The 8665-nt window shown below is 37.9% G+C and overlaps 1 pseudogene; it reads right to left on the bottom strand.

Annotated features, from left to right (window-relative positions):
* Nucleotides 1-7540: 7540 nt before the first annotated feature.
* On the bottom strand, nt 7541-8025 carry LOC119512065 (annotated as a pseudogene).
* Between the last annotated feature and the right edge of the window lie 640 nt (nt 8026-8665).

Below are 8665 nucleotides of genomic sequence, written 5' to 3'. Positions count from 1 at the left end.
CATTAACACTGGTGGGCAAGTATCCAACTAATTCTTAATGTATTTTCAATCAATTTCTTCTCAGGATTGCACCTCATGAAGAGCTTGCTGCTTCTATTTTTTTCTACCTCCTCTCAGGCATTTAGTTCTCAGCTTTCTAACATTTGTTTAATTAACTATCATCCTCCATCTGCTTTCCTGCTTACAAACATTTAAAATCCTTCTATTATCTCTTTTTCACATCTCTTTGTCTACTTATGGGTTGTATGCTTAAAACAAAAAAAGGAAAAGAAAAGTGTTCTGGTTTGCTAATGCTGCCATTATGCAAAATACCAGAAATGGATTGGCTTTTATAAAGGGGATTTATTAGGTTACAAATTTATAGTCCTAAGACCATAAGAGTGTCCAAACTAAGGCATCAACAAGAGGATACCTTCACTGAAGAATGGCTGATGGCATCCGGAACACCTCTGTCAGCTGGGAAGACATGTGGCTGGTGTCTGCTGGTCCTTTGCTCCTGGGTTGGATTTCAAAATGGCATTCTCCAAACATCCTTCTGTCAGCAACTCCAAGCATCCTCAGCAAGCATCTGGGTCTGTGTCGGCTCTTTTTAAAGGATTCCAGTAAACTAATTAAAACCTAACCTGAATGGGCAGGGCCACACCTCCATGGAAATACCTAATCAAAATGTTTTACCTACTGTTGGGTGAATTACATCTCCATAGAAACAAATTAATTCAAATGTTCCCCAAGACTGGATTAAAACATATTCTTTCGGGGGGTAGGGGGCGGGGAGGGCATAACATATCCAAACTAGCACAAAAAGTTTGCGTCTATTTAGTGGAATTAGGGAGAGAGTAGAGAAATGTGCCCAGCTTAACCTGATGTCCCTACCATTTCTACCCTTGGCCAGCCAAGAAGTCCTGAATTAAAACATAAATCAGATCATACCACTCTCCTGCTCAAAACTTTCCAAAGGTGGGACACTGCTATTGGAATAAAATCTAATTTCCTTACTGTGATCTACAAAGCCCCGTGCCTACCTTCTTCTCTGTTTTCACTATGCCCCAGTCACACTGGCCTTCTGTTCTTTGAATGAATCTGCCTTTTTTTTTTCTTTTGCCTCAGGGTCTTTGTACTTGCAGTTTTCTTAGGCTGTAAAGATATTCCCTGCAGATATTCACATAGCTTGGCCCTTCTCATCAACTGGGGAAAGATCTCTACTTACCCTCTGTTCTGGTTTGCTAATGCTGCCAGCATGCAAAACAGCAGAAATGGATTGGCTTTTATAAAGGGGGTTTATTTGGTTGCACAGATACAGTCTTAAGGCCATAAAGTGTCCAAGGTAATGCATCAGCAATTGTGTACCTTCACCGGAGATGGCCAATGGTGTCCAGAAAACCTCTGTTAGCTGGGAAGGCACGTGGCTGGCATCTGCTCTGAAGTTCTGGTTTCAAAATGGCTTTCTCCCAGGACGTTCCTCTCTAGGCTTCAGCTTCTCTCCAAAATGTCACTCTCAGTTACTCTTGGGGCATTTGTCCTCTCTTAGCTTCTCCAGAGCAAAAGTCTGCTTTCAAAGGCCATCTGCAAAATATCTCTGTAAGCTGAAGCTCCTCTCTCAGTTCCAGAGCATTCTTCAAGTGTCCCTCTTGGCTGTAGCTCCTCTTCAAAATGTCATTCACAGCTGCACTGAGTTCCTTCTGTTTGTCAGCGCATTTATATGGCTCCAGTGATTTAATTTAGACCCACCCTAAATGGGTGGGATAACACCGCCATGGAAATTATCCAATCAGTCATCATCCACAGTTGGGTGGGGTGCATCTCCACAGAAGCACTCAAAGAATTACAATCTAATCAACACACTGATACCTCTGCCCACACAAGATTACATCAAAGATAATGGCATTTGGGGGGACATAATACATTCAGACTGGCACAGCCCCCAATATTCATTCTCTCCTTCCTTGGAAAGAGAACCCCCAGGTTTTAGCTCAGCACATGGCCATTCAGAACAAAGACTACATTTTCTATCCTCTCTTGCAGCTAGATTGGGCTAACTAAGTTAACCAAGTTCTAGCCGTTGGGATGGAGCTGGAAATAGTTTATGCAACTTCCAGGAATTATTAAAGGGAAGAAGTTTGCCCTTCTTCACCATCTCCACACCCCCAACCCCACCCCCTCCTTCTTTCTTCTGGCTGGAGCAGGCACGGAGTTAGACATAAGTTGAACTGGACTTACGGACAGGAAATGGTTTCACGGTGGTGTTCTGGCTGGAGCAGAGTCATCAGGTAGTATGAAATCCAAGTTGCATAATGAGGATGGTGGAGCAACAAGACAGAAGCACCTAGGTCCCTGGTACTGTGGAATGCCATTCAGGCCTAGAATGCTTACCTACAGTCGTCATTTATGTGGCAGAGAAATAAATATCTATTTTGTAAGTCACTATTATTCTGGGTTTTCTGTCACAGCTGAATATAATTCTAATGGATACAAGGGTGCAGATTATGTACTACCTCCTTGGAGTGGTGTCCCCCATGCCAAGTCACTTTCTATCACATTGTGCTATATCATTCCTTATGGCACTCCTCATTATCTAATAATACCCTATTTTGAAGTTAGCCTGTTTTATGTTCATCTCTCCCAACCAGAATGTAAGTATTCCAAGCGAGGACCGAAGAACACACCAGGCACAGAGTTAGACATAAATTGAACTGGAGACGGTTTCACGGTGGTGTTTGGCCAGGAAAGATGGAAGTTAGCGCTCTGCAAAGAACAGGGGTGACAGGGAGTGGTTTATAAGGACTAGGACAAAGACATTCCATACAGTATGAGAACAAAGTTTCAGCAGATCTTGTGACATTCAGGTGTGGAGATTGGTCATCAACAGTGATCAAGGAGGGGAGTTTCAATGCTTTGTTTATAATACATTTGTACATTCTTTCCCCCTGGGGAGGCCTGATGACCTTTAACATCCGTCCCAGTAAAGTAGGTGGCTACATGCAGTAACTCACTTTCACTATGGAGGGGAGGGGGCCTGGGCCCTGGGACCCCACAGTAAGCTTCATGAAGGCAGGGGCCATGTCCAGGCCCTAGGAGGGAACCTGGAGAATAGTGGGTACCCTATACATATTTGTTGATGGAATAATGACACCTGGTCAGGTCAGAGCCCTATTAGTGTTAGGAAAGCAGGCAGCACTCTCCAAGTGTCTCCCTTGCATGGAATAGCTCTCAATTCTCAGTTCAGATTACATGCTTGCAAATCAATTTTCTGATTACGAATTCAATTTCCCACATGCTTTGAAATCAGAAAATGAGATGTTTTAGTTTGCTAATGTAACCAAGAGTTAAGAATAACAAATGATTATGATTACTGCATCATTATACAGATACTTTTTTAACTTTCTAGTATATTGTATAATAGCCAAAAGTTAATACCTGAAATTACTGAAACTCCCAGAACTAGTCCCAGCCCTTGTTTATACTTGCTATTGTGATGGTAACCACTCCACCTTCCCTTGTTTGAATCCATAAAAACTCAAAATTCCTTACACTGAGAGGCAGATTTTTAGGTCCATGGCTATCTGATCTCCTGCTTCTCACTTAGCAAGAAACTCTTTCTCTCTTTGAAAACCCAGTGTCTCAGGAATTGGTAATTGGAGCGAATCAGGCAGAGAACTCCCTGCTTTTGTTTGGAAACACTAGGTTGCTCAAAGAAAATACCATGAATTGGGTTGGCTTTTAACAATGGGAATTTATTAGTTTACGGTACGAGGCTGTGAGACTGTCCAAACCAAGGCATTATCAAGGGGATGCTTTGTTTCCAAAGACTGGCTGCCAGAGATCCTTGGATCCTTTCACATGGCAAGGTACATGGCAGTGTCTGCTTGTCTCTCCCTTCTCATCCAGATTTATTTCGCTTTCAGCTTCTTGCATCCATGGCTTTCTCCCTCTCTGTACTCATCCCATTTATAAAAGGATTAAGACCCATCCTGAAATGAGGTGGGTCAAATGTTAACTTGAGTAGCTTCATCAAAAGGTCCTACTTACAATGACTCCATACCCATAGGAATGGATTAACTTTAAGAATATGATTTTCTGGGGTACATACAGTTCCAAACCACCACATGAGAGCTCTGAAGAGATGACTCAAATCTCTTGGTCAACAGAAAGGTATGTTTCCCACCATAAATTAATAAACTGGCATTGTGGTTTATAATTGATCAGGAGGCACGGCTTTCAAGGTAGACAGACAAAGCTTTAGATAGGAGTTTTACCATTTATAGAAATGCAAACTTGACTGGTTACTTAAATTTACAAAAAATGGACCTAGCAATGCTTATATTTCAGGATTCATGTGAGGGCCAGTTGAGATAATGAATGCAAGAAAACCAAGCTATTTGCTTAAAGAGAGAGCTTGGAAGTAGGGGGACCAGGTTTTACATGCAAGTCTGTATGATGAAGAATCCTGAGCTCTCAAGCCCTATATGATGCCACCACTAAAAAGGCCTCTGTGGTTACCCTGGTCAGTCTTATAGCTCTATGTGATAGTACATCATCCTGACTGACTTGAAAGGAAGACTATTAATATTTTTACTTACTTTTTTTTTATTCATTGCTTGCCAGTAAACTCTGTTATTTGGTGATGCAAGACTCAGCATTTAGTATTTGGTAGAAAGAATAACTTTGGATGGAAGGAATACCTATAGAATAACTGAACACAAGTTCTAGTCCTCCATTAACAGTATAGCAGTGTGTCCTTAAATGAATTGCTTTAATTTTTACATTGACATTTCTCTTTTTATAACAGTTTTATTGAGATATAACCCAGTTACTATACAATGCACCCATTTAAAATGTACAGTTCAATAATTTTTCATACATTATTCACAGAATTGTGCAACCATCACCATTATCAATTTAGAACATTTTCATTACTCCCAAAAGAAACTCCATACCCACCAGTAGCCACTTTCTATTTCCTCCAACCACCACTGCCTAAGCAACCACTGATCTACTTTCTGACTGTAGATTTGTCTATTCTGGACATTTCATATAAGTGGCATCATATAATATGTAGCATATTGTGACTGGCTTCTTTCATTTAGCATGACGTTTTCAAGGCTCATCCATGTTGTAGCATGTATCAGTACTTCATTCCTTTTTATGGCTGAATAATATTTCATTATATGAACATACCATATTTTATTAATTCATTTTTCAATTGATAGACATTTGGGTTGTTTCTACTCTTTGGCTATTAAGAATAATGTTGCTATGAACATTCGTGCACAAGTTTTTGGGTGGTTGTATGTTTTAATTTCTCTTGGGTATACAGTGGATTCCACTCCCTTAGGAGTGGAATTGCTAGATCACATGATAACTCTATGTTTAGCTTTTTGAGGAACTGCCAGACTATTTTTCAAAGCAGCTGCCCCATCTTAAATTCTCACCAGCAGTGTATGAGGGTTCCAACTTCTCCACATCCTTGCCAACAATTATTATTATCTTTCAACAGCCATCCTAACAGGTATGAAGTAATTTCTCATTGTGATGTGATTTACATTTTCTTTATTGCTAATGATGTTGAATTTCTTTTCATGTGTTTATTGGCCATTTGTGTATCTTTTTAAAATTGGATTGCTTTTTATAACTGATTTATGAGTTATTAAATATTCTAGTTCAAGTACCTTATCAGATATGATTTGCAGATATTTTCTCCCATCATGTGGATTGTATTTTCACTTTCTGGATGTCCACTGAAGCACAAAAGTTTTTTTTTTTTTTTTTTAATCATCATTTTATTGAGATACATTCACATACCACACAAAAGTTTTTAATTTTGATGATGTGCAGTTTATTTTTTCTTTCGTTGCTTGTGCTGTTTGTGTCAGATCTAAGTAACCATGGCCTAATCCAAGGTCATGAGGATTTATGCCCATCTTTTCTTCAAAAAGTTTTACAGTTTTAGCTCTTAGATTTAGGTGTTTGGTCCATTTTGAGTTAATTTTTGTAAGAGGTGTGAGATGGGGGAATAGGAGACTAACCTTCGGAATGATGAATATCTCAACTAAAATGTTAAGTATAGCCTACACACATTAAGTTCCAGTAAGATTTGCTTTTTGCTTTCTAAAAATAATTTAACTAACCCGGTTTCAAAATTATACTGCTTCTATTTGAAAGCAACTGCAGTGACTAATTAGGTCAAAACATATTAGCTTTGGAAATGAGAAATTGTGGGTTTGGCAAACTGTACTTGATCATGTTTCCTAGTCCAATCAGGCAACATTCACTGATGGATGCTAAAACTATTAAGTGAAAAGTTTCTGGGAAACTCTGTAATAGAACATCGCATAACACCAGAACCTACTGATTAATTTTAATATCACTAAACCTGAGATAAAGCCAGGCATTATGATCCTTCGAATGTGATGCAAGAGGAAGTACACGTGACTGCCAATGGAATCTTCTTGCCAAAATAATTAAGTTAGATTAAGCTTCTCGATCTAACTACCAGTTTACAGAAAATATGGAGGCTAAAGAAACAAGAAAAACAACACTGTGGATACAATCTGCCAAATCCAGAACGTGGGAAATTTATAGAACAAATGATGCAGTTTCTTCAACAATAACAAAAATGGCATAAAAAGAGAGGGGGAAGTATTATAGATTAAAATAATGTTAAGAGACATATTGACCAAATGCAATGTGTGGATTTGTTCAGATCCTGATTGAAACAAACCAACTTTAAGAGGATACTTGAGACAACTGGGGACAACTGAATATTAACTGAGTATTAGATGATTAGAATAAGAAATTATTGTTAATTTTGTTAGCTGTAATAATGGCATTTTGATTATGTTTTTTAAAGTTTTATGTTAAAACATGTTTATTTCAGAATAGTATATACATTTTTAATTAATTAAGGGTTTTAAGCAAATAACTATAATACCATAAACTGACAATGACGTGGCAGCACGCAAATACTTCAGGTTGGAGTGGCATGTTCATTCTTGATAAATTTACATAGCATAAATTCTCATCAGACATTTGGTTTCAAAATTGTATTATGTGTGGTGATAAATCCTCAACTATGTGATGATATTATGAGCCACTGATTGTATACTTTGGATGGATTGTATGGAGTGTGAATACATCTCAATAAAACTGAATTTAAAAATTGTATGTATGAGTTGGTCTTAACCTGATGAATAGTTAAAAGCAAAATATAAGCATAAGGTCAAATTAAACACTGATATTAATTTATCTGAGTAATTCAAGTCAGTAGACTAGAGAGCTATATTTTAAAAAGCGGAGGTAAAAAAAAATCTTTAGGAGACATATATGTACACATGTACATTTGAAGATTAAGGCCTAAAACCCATTCCAGATGAATACTATTAAGCAAAGGATGTATAAAATCCAACACATATGTGTTGCAAAAACAGCATGTTTCTGAAATTATACATTTCTTCACAAATAACACTATGGTGTTAATAACTATAGAAAAACAACTGGAATGAATTCCAGAATGTGATAACTTTCATGAGGCATCCTGGAACCGTTATCTTAGGGCATTCGTTTTAATCTTGGGCTTTAAAAACATTCTTTTTGCTTTAATTGGTTTTATGTTTCCATTTTCATCTTTTTCATAATTGGCATGGTCTCTTTTCTTGGCAAACTTTTTTCCAATTGTTTCCACCAAGGTCTCAAATCTTTTAGCCATTTCTTCCTCCAACATATCAAGTTCCACTGTTTCATCTTCAGTGTCTTCTACTTTATTCTTAGTGTTTATCTGAAGTACTAATTTCTCAACCTTAGGATTAAATCCTCTGAATAACATTCTTCCGTAGAGCATAAACCTCTGCTCTTCTCCTATAAAAATCTCTTTCTCTTTAAGTTCTGCCAGATCCAAGTACCAGTGCTCTTCACTAATGATTTCTTCTCTTCTTCTGCTAGTTGTTTCTTAGTTTTTGAGTCCAATCCCCTTTTCATAAATTTCATGAGCAGCAGATTCTTGGACTACTTGGTCTTGTGCTTGGCCACCATGCTACCTCCTGCCTGGCACCGTGTTCTGGTTTTAAAATGTAAAAACATTTTTAAATGTTTTTACTGTTAGAAACATGCCCCAAAATACTTAAAGGAAAAGGGTATGATGCCTGAGATTTGCTTTTAAATACTCCAGCAAACAACAAAGCGACAATAAATACTGTATGCACAGGGAGGCAGGTGAAATAAGGACAATACAATGTGCAGCTGATGGCCACTGAAGTTAAGTGATGGGTACATGTGGTTCATTGCACTATAGTTTCTATGTGTGTTTGAAAATGTCCACGAAGAAAGGATAAAAATAGTAATCAAATTGATTACATTAAAATAGTGATCATTTAAAGCTCTCAAATCACAAAATACTCAGCCAATAATTCTCTAGAATTATTTTCCCCCAATTCTGAGATGTACTTATGTACACAGAGGACCTAGAAGCTGACAAGAGACTAAAAGTAGTCAGGAATTTGGATAGTAAAATATTTAATTAATTTACTTTAATAATATTTATTGTCTTTCCCAAGCACAGATCCCACTCCCCCCCCCCCCACTCCCTTTTTTCATGACTGTGATACTCTTCCAGGCTGGACCCAAATAAGGACCATACATATTTATAGTATTGAAAGACCTTCACTTGGTTTGA

This window comes from Choloepus didactylus, chromosome 17 (assembly GCF_015220235.1).
Source record: "Choloepus didactylus isolate mChoDid1 chromosome 17, mChoDid1.pri, whole genome shotgun sequence".
NCBI classification, from domain to species: Eukaryota; Metazoa; Chordata; class Mammalia; order Pilosa; family Megalonychidae; genus Choloepus; species Choloepus didactylus.
This window is presented reverse-complemented; position numbering and strand designations above follow the sequence as displayed.